General features: G+C 42.2%; 1 protein-coding gene across 11 annotated transcripts in view; it reads right to left on the bottom strand.

Annotated features, from left to right (window-relative positions):
- PPARG (peroxisome proliferator activated receptor gamma) overlaps window positions 1-16,198 on the bottom strand; it is a 122,748-nt gene extending 106,550 nt beyond the window's left edge. For 3 of the 11 annotated variants that reach the window (XM_015102096.4, XM_060402029.1, XM_060402028.1), the window contains exon 1: window positions 16,109-16,198. The gene's annotated coding sequence lies outside the window, so the exon portion shown is untranslated. Of the gene's footprint in view, window positions 1-2,440; window positions 15,210-15,278; window positions 15,524-16,108 lie in introns of those variants that run through there. The other 8 variants (XM_027957555.2, XM_042235732.1, XM_042235731.1 and 5 more) reach the window with 5 other exon arrangements.
- Window positions 16,199-16,444: the final 246 nt, after the last annotated feature.

Here is a 16,444-nt window from a genome sequence, read left to right on the forward strand (position 1 = left end):
GTTTGAGCCCTGAGTCAGGAAGAGCCCCTGGAGGAGGAATGCCAACCCACCCCAGTATTCTTACCTGGGAAATCTCATGGACAGAGGAGCCTTCCGGGCTACTGTCCATGGGGTCACAAAAACGGTTGGACATGACTGAGCAACTAAACAATAACAAACAGAAAGAGCAGGGATGGAGGGGCAGGGGGAGGGTGGAAAGGAGGAAAGGAGGAAAGAGACGGGGGCAGAGAGGCCCAGAAAGCAGAGCCAGAGGAAATGGCCTTTCCCATTTCAGCTCAGCTGCTCTCTGTGGATACAGACTCAGAAAGGGCCAGCACTGGTATCTTAAATATTGTGTGGAAATTAAGAAGCCTCCACAATTACTGAGCCAAAAAGTATTCACACTGGTAATTACAAAAGGATGTTGTTGCCTTCGGGAACTTGTCTTTGTTTTTTTTTCTCTAAACTCACACTTTACTTTCGTGCTTGTGTTTATAGTAGTTTCCCATGTGAAGTGCTTTGTCCACCATATTGTTCGATGAACAACACTCAACAAATATTTATTGAATACAGGGCTTCCCAGGTGGCTCAGGAGTTCACCTGCCAAGGCAGGAGATGGCAGGAGATGTGGGTTCGATCCCTGGGTTGGGAAGATTCCCAGGAGGAGGAAATGGCAAATCCGCTCTAGTATCCTTGCTTGGAAAATCCCATGGACAGAGGAGCCTGGGGGGCCAAAGTCCGTGGGGCCTCAAAGAGTCGGACACGACTTAGCGCTGAGCAGGCATGCATCACTCCTACAGGAGTCCCGTTCTCCGGATCCTCCCTAGTACAATCAATCTGTGCTCATCTGAGCTGCTCAAATGTTGACAGCAAGAGTTTGAGACTGTCATAACTAAGTGAAATAAGCTGAATAACAAAAGTTATTTGAGCTTTCATCCACACCAAAATGGAATCCCAGAGACATTCCCCACACGGGTAGCCGCGCCTGGTCTTGTTTGGCCTTTGCGTTACACCACAGGAGTGGGGACTAATGATTTAGGGGTCAGCAGACTGCCTGTGATTTATGTAACTTGCTTCTGCAGAAATCTGCGTTGCCTGTGCAACTGTGACATGGAAGAGGAACTTCACAAATAGTAAAACAGGGAATAAATGACAGTCGAAAAGGCATTTGAAAACAGTACTTTCTTTAAAAAGAACTGTGGAACTCACTGCGCAGGTACGTTTAAAAATCAAATTTGCAGGCAAATCTAGGGAAATATAATTACAAGTAATGAGGAGAATGGCAGGCGTTGCTGTTCCGACACGGTCAAATAAGAAAGAGAAACGTCATCTGCAAAAATGCTGCAACCACTAGCTGTATACCCGAAACTTACACAATACTGTCAATCAACTACACTTCACCTTAGAAAAAGAGAAAGAACTCTGTTTTTCTAAGTTAATGTTACAGAACACAGAATCACCTTCACATTGGAAGGGACTTTATAAGGTCCCTGATTCATTTCTCCTATCAAATAAGACCTCTTCACAGACAGCCATTCAGGTTCTGCCTAAATCTCTCTACTGACAAAAGCGCGCACTTGGCACTCACACGAGAGCCCTCCCCACCTTTGAACAACTGCAGTTGTGAGATTTTTTTCTTTACACTGAGCTCACGTATGCCTCCCTTTAATTTCTAGCAATCCTTTGACAATCTACGACCTAGGAGCTCCATAAGGGAGAGGAGCAACCTGCCTTGCTCACTGTTCATGGAGAGCCAGCACGATGCGTGGCAGGGTAAAGTGCCATAAAAATGGGCCATAAAACTGCTGACACGGCTACCGACTGCCCTGCAAGACCCAGTCCCTACGTCCAGTCCATCTGTCCTTTAGGGCAGTGGAGTTCTAGCTCAGGATGAAGGCATTTTTCTTTTTAATCTGTTGTGGATCCTTTTATGAAATGCAAAAAAAAAGCATGTGCCTCAGTGTCATGACAATATAGACTTTTTTTCCCCCCATTAATGATGTTTTTCATTTATTTTTTAAATTTGACATATAGTGGATTCACAATGTTGTGTTACTTTCAGGGGCACGGCAAAGTGATTTAATTATACAGACATATATATTCTTTTTTCAGATTCTTTTCCACTATAAGTTACTACAAGATACTGACTATAGTTCCCTGTGCTATACAGTAGGTTCTTGTTGATTGTTTATTTTATATATAGTACTGGATCTGTGCTCAGTCACTCAGTCAAGTCCGACCCTTTCCAACCCCATGGACTGTAGCCCACCAGGCTCCTCTGTTCATGGGATTTTTCCAGGCAAGAATCCTGGAGTGAGTTGCTAGTTCCTACTGCAAAATACATAGTATATGTATCTACTAGTCTCAAAGTCCTAATTCATCTCCCCCTTCCCTTTTGGTAACATAAGCTTGTTTTCTACCGTAAACGTCTGTAAACGCTTATCCTCATATCTGCGCTTACCTTTTACCAAGTCGGAAACCGGCAATGAGCAGAGCAGCATCAGGGCAGGAGCCGTCTCCAGAAGCTGCTTCACAACGGCCCTCTCCTTTTGTCTCTTTCTGTTCTGACAGGCCCTCTCTGTCCAGATTTTGCGATAGCCTCCTAGCTGCTTGCCCTGCACACTACTGCCAAATGAACCTTCTGATTAAATCATCTCACTCTTCCCCCCAAGACCTGGAATCCCAACCGTCCTTACAAGATAAAGCCCACACTCCTTTGCCTACACCCCAGAACCTTTCTCATCCCATCTGAAATCTACACCCAATCCCATTTCTCACTCCTCGAACAGCCCACTTCCGCTGGGATGATCTCTGCAGAATGACCTCCCAAGCCTGCGCTTATTCACTAGTCCAGGCTTCGTTTTCTTGCCCTGGAAATTCTTTCCCCTTCCTCTTACGCCGTCTCAAGCCCTGAACTTTTTTTGCTTCTGCGTAAAATTCACGTACATAAAATCAACTGTTCTGAAGTGTGCAGTTCAATGATACTTAGGACATTCTTAAAGTCATACAACTGTCACCTCTATCCAGTTCTAAAACAGCTTAATCTCCTCAGAAGGAAATCTCGCACCATCAAGCAGTCACTCCCCTGGCCCCCTGTGCCTCCAAGCCCTGGCAACAAATAATTTGCTTTCTATCTCTATGAATCTGCCTAGTCTGAGTATTTCATATTAATGGAATTGTATTTTGATTCCTTTTTCTTTTCTGGTATATTTAAAAGTCATTTTCCATTTTTCCAAAGTTAATTTTTATTGGAGTACAGCTGCTTTACAATGCTGTGCTCATTTCTACTTTACAGCAGAGGGAATCAGCCACATGTCTACATCTAAGCCCTCTTTTGGATTTTTCATAAGCTTATCCTGTCAATTCCTCAATTTTCCACACACAATCCAATGCCCATCTCCTCTACAGGCTTTTCATGGGCTTCCCCTCCAGTCCAACTGATCTTGCCATTCTCGGAATTTTTGCAGCACTTGGTTTCTGCTTTCTCCAGTCCCTCACCACACACTGATCTGGATTTTTGGTTAACTGCTTCAACATTGCCCCTTTTCGACTCACATAGCTTCTAAACTCTGAGGTCTAGGAGCTTTGCTGTCTCCCTTTGTGCCTGCAGCCTACTGAACCTGGACGTAACTCATTGTGTCTGGCTGTGCGTGAATGAGGCGCAAGTGAAGGATGCTCAAGTCTGGATCCTCAGTGAGAGCCGGCTCCAGGCCCAGGTCAGTCCTTATCCTTCCTCCTGTTGTGGCCTCCTGCCTGCCATGTGCTTCTTCCTCAGTGTCACAGGTGTAGGTATGGGACACCTCTTTGCCCTGGTAGGAGATGAACAGGTGTGGCGGCAGGAGGATGATGGCAGGCTGCCCAGGGGTGGAGAGGGTGCGAGCTGCTCGCACTGATCTCTTGCTGAGAGACTCCCACCTTCATTCCCCAGGCACACATGCAGCCCTATGGAGAGAAGCGGGCATGCGGAGAGGTCACAGGGCCACATGAAAAAAAAAATGTTCGCCTGTTTGCTTTGCTTTCATATGTAAATCGGTTCCTTTGCCTGGTATTTTGATTTGAAGTGGCTATAAACGTGTATCTACCTTGTAAAAGGAGATTAACTGTTAAACAATTATGGTGATAATACTTGTGATGCACATATGAAATAGCTGAGCATATAATTATTCTATACATTATAAACAAATGAATAGGCCGAGACCAGGTAGTGTTTTATCTAACAATTGACACAATGTTTGAAAGGGAACCGGTTTTATTTTCTGCATGAGTAATAAATCTAAGTAACATTCTGGATCCTACATCAGTAGGAACTTTTCTCCCTGCTGTAGTATTAAACCGAATTTGCTACAGTTGCCACTGGAAGTCTTCAAACAAGAAAGCAAAAACGGCGCCCTGGCCCTCAGGCCATTTAAAACCTGTTCTTCTGACCAGGACAAGAAAAAGATCCAACATAGAATGCTAAAGTCTATAATTAACATTTTTTTTTTCTCTTTCATATCCCATTTTGCTCGCTTTAGCAGAGCAAAATGGAAATTTCTTCTGGCATTAATTTCATATCACTCTGTGTAACCAAAAATGTTAAAATAGAAATAAACATTTTTCGAGTAATTTAGGGAATTCCCTAAATATCAGTAAAGAATCTGCCTGCAGTGCAGGAGACCTGGGTTGGATCCCTGGGTTGGGAAGATCCCCTACAGAAGGGAATGGCGACCTACTCCAATATGCTTGCCGAGAAAATTACATGGACAAAGGAGCCAGGTAGGCTACAATCCATGGGGTCACAGAGAGCCAGACATGACTGAGCAACTTTCACTTCAAACTAAAGATGTGCAGAAGAGCAGCACTAAGAAACCCACAATGAAACAGCACAAAGCAGTCCTCAAAGTCAAACCAAGTTTGAAAGCATTTATAAAGTAATGACAATGTGCTCAGTCCCCTGCGCTGTGGGCTGTGAATTAGGGAAGGTAAGCAGGGCATGTACACATGAGAAGAATAAAAAGATCCTCAACGCTCATTTCTACTCTCTAGGAATTCATAATTTTGCTTGGTACAGAACTTGCACATAAAACTTGTAAGACCTGACTGCAAACAATCAGCAAATGCAATGAGTAATATAGAATCTGGAACGTGTTAAATTGCATTTCAGAGTAAATCTCTTCCAATTATGTTTCAGCTAAAAGTAAAGTTAGTCTGCATTTTCTGAGTTTAATAGCTAGTGGCCAGGGTGAATTATTTCATAAGTATGTTGTGCGACAAAAGAAATCCATCTGACACTTAAAACTTACTGTGTGGGGCAAAACCAAAATCTTTGTGCGTATGTGCGGTGCTTCGTCAGGATCAGAGATGGTTCTAGCAGGTATGCACACATGGTCAAGGGCACACGAATCATTCGAATGGCCTAAAGACACGTCATACCAATGCGCTATGTTCCGTCACTTAATAATCTTAACTTTCACTGAGTTCGGTTATTTGCCTGCCTGGTGCTAGATTCTGATTCCCTTCCCCAATCTGAAAAGCACTGGGCCACCAGCTATAAAGTCATGTCACCAGGTGGGCAGATTTTGCTTCCTGTATAAGGAAACCTAGTGCTGGAAAGCCAGTGGTCATCTGATAAACGTCCACAGAGCTTTGAATAACTTGTAGTGGAATTTGTAATGTCTGAAGGCTTTGGTTACATCTGCATTGAGATGCACTCTAATATCCCATGTCTATATGAGAAAATATTAATTCTACTTAACTTCATATAACTTCCTTCAAAATCTATTTTCCTTACCATTTGTTTCCCCCAAAGTTTCATGTTATTTAGGATTTATCTCTAAGTGGTAAGACATTTTCTGAGAATTTAAAAACAGAACTGAAATGGTAATCGGACAACTGGGTCTTGAGTACAGAAGTTGAAATAGCTGTAATACTTACACTGACTAAAGGACAGTCATTTGAAGTAAGAGCAGGGTCTCCTTTTACTCAAACATTATATTCTAAATATTTAAAACTTCCAAATATGCTTTTAAAAGGTAAGTTGCTAACTATTTCCCAGGGGAAAAAAGTATTGTTGTTTTTTTTTAAATTTTAATGGGATACTCTCAGTGAAATTTGTTTCACATTTTTGTTAGGCGTAATTCATTTTTCTGATAAATAAGGTTATGAACTAAATTCACTTGGATAGTTAACCACTTAACTATATCCGTTTGGAAATGACTATGAAATAAATACTCCTTCTGCAAAGTGAATCAGCATCCTATTATTTGTATTTTCAAGAAAAGTTAACAGCTTATTAGCAAAAGATGCATCCTTATATCCTTTGCTAGTAAACTCTGTTGCTAAGAGAGAAATGAAATAACACAATAATTACATTATTCATTATGTGTGATACATACTACGTATGTATAAGCTAAAATAATATAAGAGATTTAGGAAAAATATTCAAGGACACAGGTGTTCCCCTCCTTCACATCTAACTCAAAGACAGCCACCCAGTTCCAGGCTGGCCTGGCAACGCTGCCTGGTCACGAGGCAGGAGTTACACTATTGCCTGCTCTTAGTCATCATGTCTCCCACTAACACCCTCGTTAAATCTAGATAACAATACTCATGAATGTCAGGAGGGATATCCTTGTCTGTTTTGTTCACTGCTTTAAACTCCTTCTCTAAAACAGCTCTTGGCACAAAGTAGGAGCTCAACAGATTTTTGTTGGATAAATAAATCTTCACTAAAAAGGAGCTTCTCTGTCGATTTGTTCTTGGGAGTGGGAGGGTCATCTCCAGGTTTGTGATAGCTGCTGAGGTTTGCCTTGGGCCGTATTAAGGATTAAATCATCAGAAATGGTGGCAGGGGAGGGGAAAGAAGAGAGAAATAGCTAATATCCCTGATATAAAGTTTCTAAAATAACGTTTAAAACTTTGTTTTCATTTAGATAAAGGCTATTCTAAAGGCATCAGGCTGATATAAATTTCTCAAAGGAAGTTCCAAAGAAAGTGACAAGAAAAATGTAACCTGTAATCTGAGTTGAAGGCAAAATTATTTAATTTTCCCTCTGGGATTTTCTAGAGCAATGCAACAGAAAAAAGGAAGAAGTATTCAATTCAAAGGACATTGCTGTGTGTGTGTGTGTGGATGTGGATAGTATACACATATATATTGCTGTGTGTGTCTGTCTTTTACTGTGTTCACGCTGAGGTCTGACAAGATTTTGGGAAACCTCTACTCATCACAAATTACATCAAGGTCTCATAATAACCATTTGTAATAGAAGTTTACCCTCTTGTGCTTCTGCATCAGCTATTTATGGTTACCAGTTCAGAATTCTATCTGAGTTAGAAGACAAACTATCCCGAGGTTATTTAATTTTTGGGGAAAAAAAATCCATAATAGATATACATAGTTTTTAGAAAAAGACTTAAAAGGGGATAGCTGGAAAGTAAAATAACTCAGGAAACTATTGTTTAAAATAGCTGTTGTTTGGTGGATGCTAAAGATCAAATAGAGCACAGGCCCAAAGGAATCAACAAAATCAAACCGTATGTATGACTGAGAAAAATGAAGAGGCTGTAACAAAGATGGAGTATCTTTTCCTCCCAGAGACTAGTCCCGCAGAGTACAGAGAAACCCAATGTGTGAGAGAAAACTAAGTGTGAAATAAAACGGGATATAACAGAAAAGAATTCACGTACTGTCTCACATTATCTTCAATGGCTTAAAAGCAATAAAACAGCTAGAGGGTTCTCAATGTTCAATTTACTCTTTGCTTGATCTTTACTGATCAGGGTCACAGACGTACTAAAAAATAAAAGCAATAAATGTAGGCTTTTAAGTATAGAAGTAATTTTATATTAATGGCTAAACTCTGGAAAAGAGAGAAAAGCATAAGAACAAACAAAAAGCCTTCCATATCTATTTTAAAATATAAGATACATTTTTTCATAACTTTTGCATTGTCCCTTCATATGCACATTTATATAAGGTTTCAATCAATGGTGCACATACATTCTTTATGTTACTTTTTAAAAAATAGTGTTCAAGTTTGCTCTAGTTTTCCAATTTGTCACTGACAATTACATAACATTCCACCTACTAATTACATCATAATTTACTTAAGCATTCCACTGCTGTTGAATAGTTATTTCCAAATATTGGTTCCTATAGCAATGCTTGTATGAAAGTCTTCATGTATGTGGCTTGTCCTATATCCTCCACCTCTTTGGAAAAAAATCTCCAAAGTAGGGGTACAGCAGCAGATGGTGCAATATTTTGCCCAACTGCCTTTTTAGCAGGCGGAACTAAGTAATAATGACAACAGCTATACATAAGAGAACCAGTTTCTTCAATTCCTGAATCACAGAATTTTAGGATTAAAAAAAAAAAAAATCTATCATCCTCAATCACTAGGACTGCTACAGTTTCTACGATTATGAAACTGGAACTGAAGTTTACAAATCTACTTCTTGTAAGTCTGTTTAATGTGGGTCCTCCAGGGCCAGACCATCCTCAGATACTGTATAAAATCCAGTCTCTGAACTTACAGACTGGGGATTGTTGGCAACCACGCTAAGGTAAGGAGAATCAGTGATTCTCCAACTAAGCAGATAGCCGGCTAGCCTCTACGGACACAAGCTTATCCAAAACAAGACTGAGTCTCTCTAACTAATAAAATGTCAGACCAACAGAGCCAACTGACAGGGTGATCTCAAGAGCTTCTATCACTACCTATAGGGTAATACATCAAGAGACTTAACTATAGGCAAGAGCGAGAACAATCCGGACTAACTGCGCTGCGCACTGGGCTCCAGGCTCTCAGATGGGACACGGGGCTCAGCGGCAGTGAGAGGTTCTCACACACTACACGAGAGAATCCCCTGCAGGGCTTGTCGAAAGACAGATTATCAGGCCTTATCCCTAGAGTTTCTGATTCAGTTGGTCTGGGGTGGGGCCTGAGAATTTACATTTCCACCGAGTTCCCAGACACTGCTGCTGCTGCTCCAAGGACCACTCTTTATCATAGACTTATTTCTTGATTCTTTCAAAAGCATGTATGAAGTACCTAGTGAGTACTGTGCTATGTGCTGGAGACAGAAAGATGAGTAAAACCAGTCAGTCCTGCTTCAAGAAATTAATAATCTATGTTTTTGTAGACATTGTACTGCTCTCGTCCTGAAAGTCAACAAACTGGGACCTTGTGGAAAACAAAGTTTAAAAGTATATTGCTTTTAAATAAAACTAGGGTATTTCTAATTAGTTCCAAATGCTTTAGGAAAACATGTAGTAATCCTACATTGGCAAAGGCCTGGGTGTTTTCTTCACTCTTCCGAATTTTCTGAACATATGCAAATAATTTGCTACAGTGTCTTCTTCGTGTTTATATATATATACACACCATTCACGTTTGTTCTCTTTCATAACTTCATCCACCACATAAAACAGAGAAAGATTTTGTATAAGTACTTGTCCATACACACTCAAAACCTTGTTTACAAAATCCAGGTAATTATCAACCGGCAGAAAAAAACAACAGTAAGTACGGTAGGACTTAGGGATTCTCTGATGTAGATTTAGACTTCAGCAACACTGTGGGAAAGTGAACCAGACAAGCATGCAGTATGCTGACTTATACCCATGACGGTGGCCTGTACTGAACTGTTCAACACTGCCTATCAGCTGACTCACAGAATTAATGAACTTGCTTTTGAGGTGGCTACTAAGCTTCTATTTCCATCAGATACACATTGATTTCCTGGAAGCATTTTTGGCAAAAAACATAAAAGGAAAAATAAAGTATATATAAAATTTTATGATCTGAGGATTTGCCAAAGTCTTAAGCATTAGTTATACATCTTTGGCATATCTTTTTATGATGTGATTGAGAGATTCCTCTCATTTCAATCTGTTAGAAAGCTACCTTATAAGTTTGGAAGAACTAACTCAAGAAGGGACTAGATAATTTGTCTAATGTCCCAGAGAGAGGAAGACATAGTCAGAAGTAATGGTCATATATCTAATTATACTAGCCAGCTACCAACTCCTAGAGCCTTAAATTTGATAAATTTCTTAAACTGACATTTAGGAATGACGATTTGTTTTTTCTGAAGGAAAAAATGGTTCAAGGAAGAATTACAACACATGTTGATTTTGGTTTTTAGGCCAGGCCGTGCAGCTTGTGGGATTTTAGTTCCCCATCCAGGGACTGAACCCAGCCTCTGGCAATGAGAACACAGAGTCCTAACCACTGAACCGCCAGGGAATTCCCCTGTGTTGATTTTTAAGAGAAAAAAATATGCCTGTGTGGGAGAATATATCCTTTTGTGTCACTATCTCAAGTGACTATTTTCAAATTTGGTTTCATAAAGGCTGGTTTATGGAGAACTGGGGATAGGACTCGCTTTAATTTTATTCTGCCTTCTCCTGATCCCCTCTTTATATTTCAAGTGTGCTTATTATTCCTTAAAAGCTTTGCCTGCAGGTAGCAAGCAAACCAGGAAACTAACCTCTCAAATTTTTGCTGATAATGTCTTGAAGAATTAACCCTGCTAGGAATATTGGCGTTTTGAAGGCAGACTCCAAACTTTCAAAGGACACAGGCAGCGGAGGCGAAATGATGGTCAGTGGGGTGGGGTCAAGGTGAAGGAGTTCTTTCCAGCATCTCGCTGCTGCACGAGGCAGTCTTCATCATTCAGTAATTATTTCTTAAACACACAGGATGATAATATCCTCTCTCCGTTCACTTGCTGGGGCTCTCTCCGGAAGCAACCTAGAGCGCCCGAGACAGCGACAGTGCCAAGCAGCAACTTTAGAAGTCAAAGCTGTCCTAAAAGTTTCTGATGTCACCAAGGCACAGGGTAAATTCTTAGAAACCAACCCCTTCTATTCAGGTCTCTGTACAATTACTGTGCAACCCGCTGAGTGTGGGAAGTGAGTGCACACAGACCTCTTACACTCCCACTCAGGGTATTTCCCTAATTTTCTCTCTCCCTCCTAGCTACCTTCTCCTTATCTACGGTAATCTGTGCAGAATTCACACCCCGGGTCTATGCTAATCTGAACTCTTCCCAGAAGGTCAGGAAATGTGTCTCAAAGGGTCTTATCCACATATTACAATTCTAGATGAATCCATGAATTGAAGTGCTTCTTAAAAAAAAAAAAATCAGTTAAAACTAGCAATGAATTTATTTTCTAAAAAAAAAAAAAAACAAAACCCACTGAAGTGAAATAAAAACTGTTTCTTAAGACACTGAATCAAATTGAACTAAACTTATAGGATCGAGTGTAAATCCTCCCTTACGGTTTTAAATCTCCATTGTAAATGATTCATGGTGCATGAACTGATGACTTCATTTCTTTCCTTTATGTCTGAAAAATCGCAGTACAGAAAGGAAACCCATCCCCAAAAAGACTTTCAAGTTGAGAATGGCCTGGTCACTGGAATAGCTGAAGGTGTAGCCATGGCTCTGAGAAAGCCAGAGAAGACCCATGAAGAGAATGGTAATGAGGGCTGCTCCCCACTCCCCAGCTGCAAAGGGGGAACACCCATCTACAGGCATGGTCCAACCCTTCTTTGTCCTCTGCCTCCTCGTACTTTTAATGAGGTCCCCAGTTGGCCTCTGTAGGTGAACTGGGAACAGAGTGGGGTTCAAGCTGAGAGTCAAGGCCGTTACTTTCTTGCATAGGAGACAGTTCACAATAGAATGGATTTTTAAACAACCCATAAGAAGAATTTAAAATTTATTGTCTGGACGATGCACCCTTAATTACATGATTTTCCAATGAGTCCCTACTAGTAGACTGGTGGGTTCCTAGGAGGCATGTTCACTTTTCAAGTCGCTAAAAGCCTATGTTTTTGGATACGGCTTCTTAGAAGGAGCCCCATGTTTTAGGACAAGCACGGTCCCTATTTATTCTTTAAGCTGCGACACTAAAATGTCTTTTGATCTGAAGGATCATAGGCCTCAGCATAAAACAAACACACATTAAGTATTCACAGTATATGCCATAAAAATATGTAAAGATTAAAACTTCATCAAATAAAAGCACAGCTTGCGCCTTCTAAATGCGTGAAGAAGCAAAAACGGACACGAAAGACTACACACTGTGTCTACACAGGACTCACAGAGATATTATCAACAGGACAAAAATAATTCTTGGGCTGATTTTTGTCCGGAGTCACCAGAGAATAGGAAATACAGGTTTAAACTGAATAATGATGAAATATCTTATTTCAGAAACATCTGATAAATTGATCACCACATGGCAAGCATTTTCTTCTGTTCATTGTTAACAAGAATCTCAAAATTAGTACTAGGGTGAACTATTCATATGTGTTGAAGAATTAGCTCAATTAAATTCAGGGACAAGGTCAAATCATTTAAGATACACAGATTTACTGATAAAGTCTTACAATCATACAAAAAAAGAGAGCACGGAACAATAATTCCAATACTTTTCTCATTTACACTGATAAGGAAACGGAGAGTTAGACAGGATAAATGACTTGTCTCACTATAACAATTAAAATAGTTAAAAATGTAAACATTCACAGTCTGAGTTAAACATTTGTTATTAAAACACAGGTGTACATTGACTGTTGAAGAAAAATACTAATAATATATAAACCTGTTTTTTAAAATAAAAAATAATTTAAGTATACACTATTGTTGGTGATAGTTGTCTTCACATCTCCAAAAGCTTCCCCCCAAATACAGTCTACTTTATTTGAGCTGATTTCAAGAACCTACAGTAGTTTAGGTAAATAAAAATTAGAATAAGTTCGAAAGATACGCCATAAAACTCCCCTAAATCTACCTCTGTGTTGTAATAAAATACAAATAGTAAATGACAAAGCCGGGGAGTATTAAAAATAGTCTTCAATTTAAAATTTTCATCTATAATGCTATGACACTAACTGAAGTTTGATACACTGGGGCTATCTATACTTGCAAAGTGGTTATTTACAGATCTTATTATATTTTTGTGGAGTCAAATTAGATCAGTTTCAAAGGATTAAGCTTTTTAAATCACCACCCTTTTTGTTGCTTATAGGCCTTAAGAGAGAAAGCAACAGCTCAAGAGGTCAAAAGCAGTACAGAGATCTGCTAGGAAAAATAAAAGCAAGTTAGAAATTCAGTTTAATAATTTTGAAGGTGGTGGGGGACACATGTTTATATCCATAGGCCAGTGACTTTTAACATTTTCTTGATTAGGATTTTTAAAAAATTCTTTACAGCCGATATTTATTTTTAGTGGAACCCCAAACTTCTTTCGGTATACTTGCCACATTTTATGACATGACTATATTTCCAAGTTCAAGCGATAGTAAATTCAGCAGAACATCCACAAATTAGAATGACCAGCATTTTCTGTTCTGCTCATTGGGCACATACAAACCCTATGAAAGAAGCAAAAGTAACAGGCCAGGATATATAAAACATTTGTAAAGTATTATTTTAATACTGTTTTCATGAAACTCTCCCGACAGTAAAACACCACTTCACAATTTGAAAACTAAATGAAATGTATTATTAAGACTTGTGTGCGTTTCCACGGCTGTGCTATTTATACAACTGTCCAATACAAAATCATCTTGATAATTAGGAATAGTAGCAAACATCCTTATTTAAACAAATGCTTTTTTTTTTTTTTACTGATTAAGAGCAATTAGCTATGATCAGTAATGTAATACATGTTCCTAAAGTCATGCTTTCCTCCCTGTATAAATTTTCATACACAGGGATAATACAGTTTTAATGTCATAATTAATATTGTGATTTTTTTAAAGTCCTATGTTAAGTCTGTAAAATGCCGTTCTGAAAAATATACAAAGAAACGAAGAGTAAGGAAACAGTCCCCTCAAAGAAAACAGCAATATTTATTTAAAATGCCAACTGCAAAAATATGTTCAAGGTATTCTAAGTTTAATAAAGAAAATGATGCAGGTGGATATTTTAGTTTTAATTTAAAAATAAACTATATTATTTTAAATTTAAAAGCATGAAAAAAAAGTGCCTAAAAAACTTAGCTTAGAAATCTCCAAACCTTTATAACCTCGCTGATGTCCCTTTTTTTACAGTAGTTATCATAAAAGCAAGAGACAAACGTTTAAACGTGAAAAAGAATTTTGATTTAAAAATTAAATCACCAGTTTCCACCCCCTTTCCACTGATTTGCAGGAGATTGAGTAGGTGGGTCATTAATTGATCCTAAGATCTTTAAATTTAAGATCTAATTATCAGCAAGTGAAGTATCACATGTCATTAAAATTTAAATAAAGGATAATGACAAGAAGTACACAGTAAGACTATAATGGATGATTTTGTAACAATCCTCACTTTTTAGCTAACGGCATTCATTTAAGCGTTTTGTATATCAGAGAAAACTAAGGTGCCTATTAACTTTACAGACTGAATCCGATTGAAAATAGGCAACATAAAAACTGTTCTCAAATTTGAAAAAGATCTTTTGAAGTATCACCCGGAAAGCTGACTGGCAGCATCTCTGTTTTCTACAGACCTTTCACAGGAGTGGAAAGAATTTCTTTAAGAGAGAAGCTTCAGTGAACATCTACATGGGTCTCTATTCCAGAAGGGTTTTGTAAAAGTCATCTAGACGATCATGAGGTCCTGTTTTCAGTCAGCGATTGATCCCTTAACTATGAACAGGAAGACTGCCACCCAACACCTGGGGTATGTCCAAGGTTTGCCCAGTGCCTTCTAAAGAGTGTTAGTCATTGCTCTCTCAATATCTCTAACTACAATTTGTTTCACGAATGATAAAAATAGTTGACATGAAAATAGTGTACTTCAAAACCAAGTTTCTCCAGCAACAGGTTTCAGACAACTCAGTTAATCATCGTGTCTGGTTTTGTTTTCAGACAATGATCTATACAAATCAATTTTACATGTTAACCTCAATCTTGAAAAAAAGAAAACTTTAGTTTTTCTTCATGACAGACTGCTATGTTCTTTTAAGCTTTCTCTCCTCAAATAATTGACACTATTTCCCCAACCCTTACTCTCAGACCCAAGTGAATGAAATTCTCGCGGTAAAACAAGAGCACGACCAAATAATAACAACAGAATAATCATCACCACGAGCCTCACGAGCAGCGTCCTGCAAATTTTGGACACGCATCACCAACAGAGTGATTTCAACAGAGTGCAAGTACAGAGTAAGCCGACTCACCTAAGCAAGGGGACTTAGGAAGAATTTAGAGACGCAGGCTTCTGATCACCGGCGGAGGTAAAGGCCCCTTCTTTACCTAACCACTGACCTTATATAAAAGCCGCAGATAGGTTACTCCCAGTTTCAGCCTCCTTACCTTAGGCTCCTCCCCTAACACCGAGGCAGAAAGTACCACAGATACACACCCACTTTCCGCCCCCTGCACGCAGGGACTAGAGATTTCGGTGAAGCCAGCCCTGCGTCCACCTTCCCCGGTCAGGGCTCGGCAGAGCGGGAGTCGAGCCCGGCACGTGGAGGAGGCGCCGCACCGTCCGGCCACCTTCCGGACCGCAGAGCGGGCGGGAAGGGCCCGCGCTCTCCATCCGCTGCCCGCGGGGGGCCAGCGAGCCCCGCGTCCCGCGCCCCTCCTCTCGGCTCACGGCCAGCCCAGTGCGTGAGCGCGCCCCCCGGCTCCGCCCGCCCCCGAAGTGCGCCCCAGGCTTAACTGTCACCGCGGCCCCACAGCGGTCAGCCTGGGCGCCGAGACGGAGCCGGGCCCCCGCGGCCGCGGGACGCGCCCGCACGGGATCCCGCGCCGGCGGGGGGGGCTGGGGCACCCCGGGCAGCGGCTCCCACACCACTCCCTCCCTGGCCCCCGCGCCCCGCGCCGCGCCCCGGGGCCTCGCAGACCCGCGCGCCCTCCAACCCTGGACAGGCGCGCGGGGCGCGCGGGCTCGCGCCTCGGGTCGGACCGCAGCTCTGCCCCGCGCGCGTCGCCCGCGGCCCGTGCCCCCCGCCGCCCGGACGTCTCCTCCGGGCGCGACCCTCGGCCGGGACGGGACCTGTCAGCCCGGGCGCCGCCGGTCCACGGCCCCTGGCGCCCCCGGGGCCCGCTCAGCCCGAGACCCCGCGGGCCCCACCCCGCGCCCTCCTCAGCCCGCGTCCCCGCGCCCGCCCCCGAGCGCAGCGGGGCCGCCCGGCTCTGACCTGCGCCGGCGGCCTGGCGGCCCGCTCCGGTGTCCAGGCGGCCGCCCCGAGCGCCCCAGGCGGCGGCGGCTCGGGCGCGGGCTCGCGAGTGCGGCCGGCCCCGCCCGCGGCGGCCGGGGCGGGGGCGGGGGCGCGGGGCGCGGGGAGGGGCGCGGCCGCGGCGCCGCCGCCCGGCGCACAGTAGGGCCGCCCGGCGCACAGTAGGGCCCCCCGCGCGCCGCGCCCACCGTCTAGCGGGCGAACCTACTGTGCGCCCGGCCCCGCCTGTTCCTCGCTGCCGCCGCTGGGCGGCGGCCCCGAAATGGTCCCGTTTTCCTTGACGAGGGACCGGCCGGA

Source organism: Ovis aries, chromosome 19 (genome assembly GCF_016772045.2).
Source record: "Ovis aries strain OAR_USU_Benz2616 breed Rambouillet chromosome 19, ARS-UI_Ramb_v3.0, whole genome shotgun sequence".
In the NCBI taxonomy this organism is placed as follows: Eukaryota; Metazoa; Chordata; class Mammalia; order Artiodactyla; family Bovidae; genus Ovis; species Ovis aries.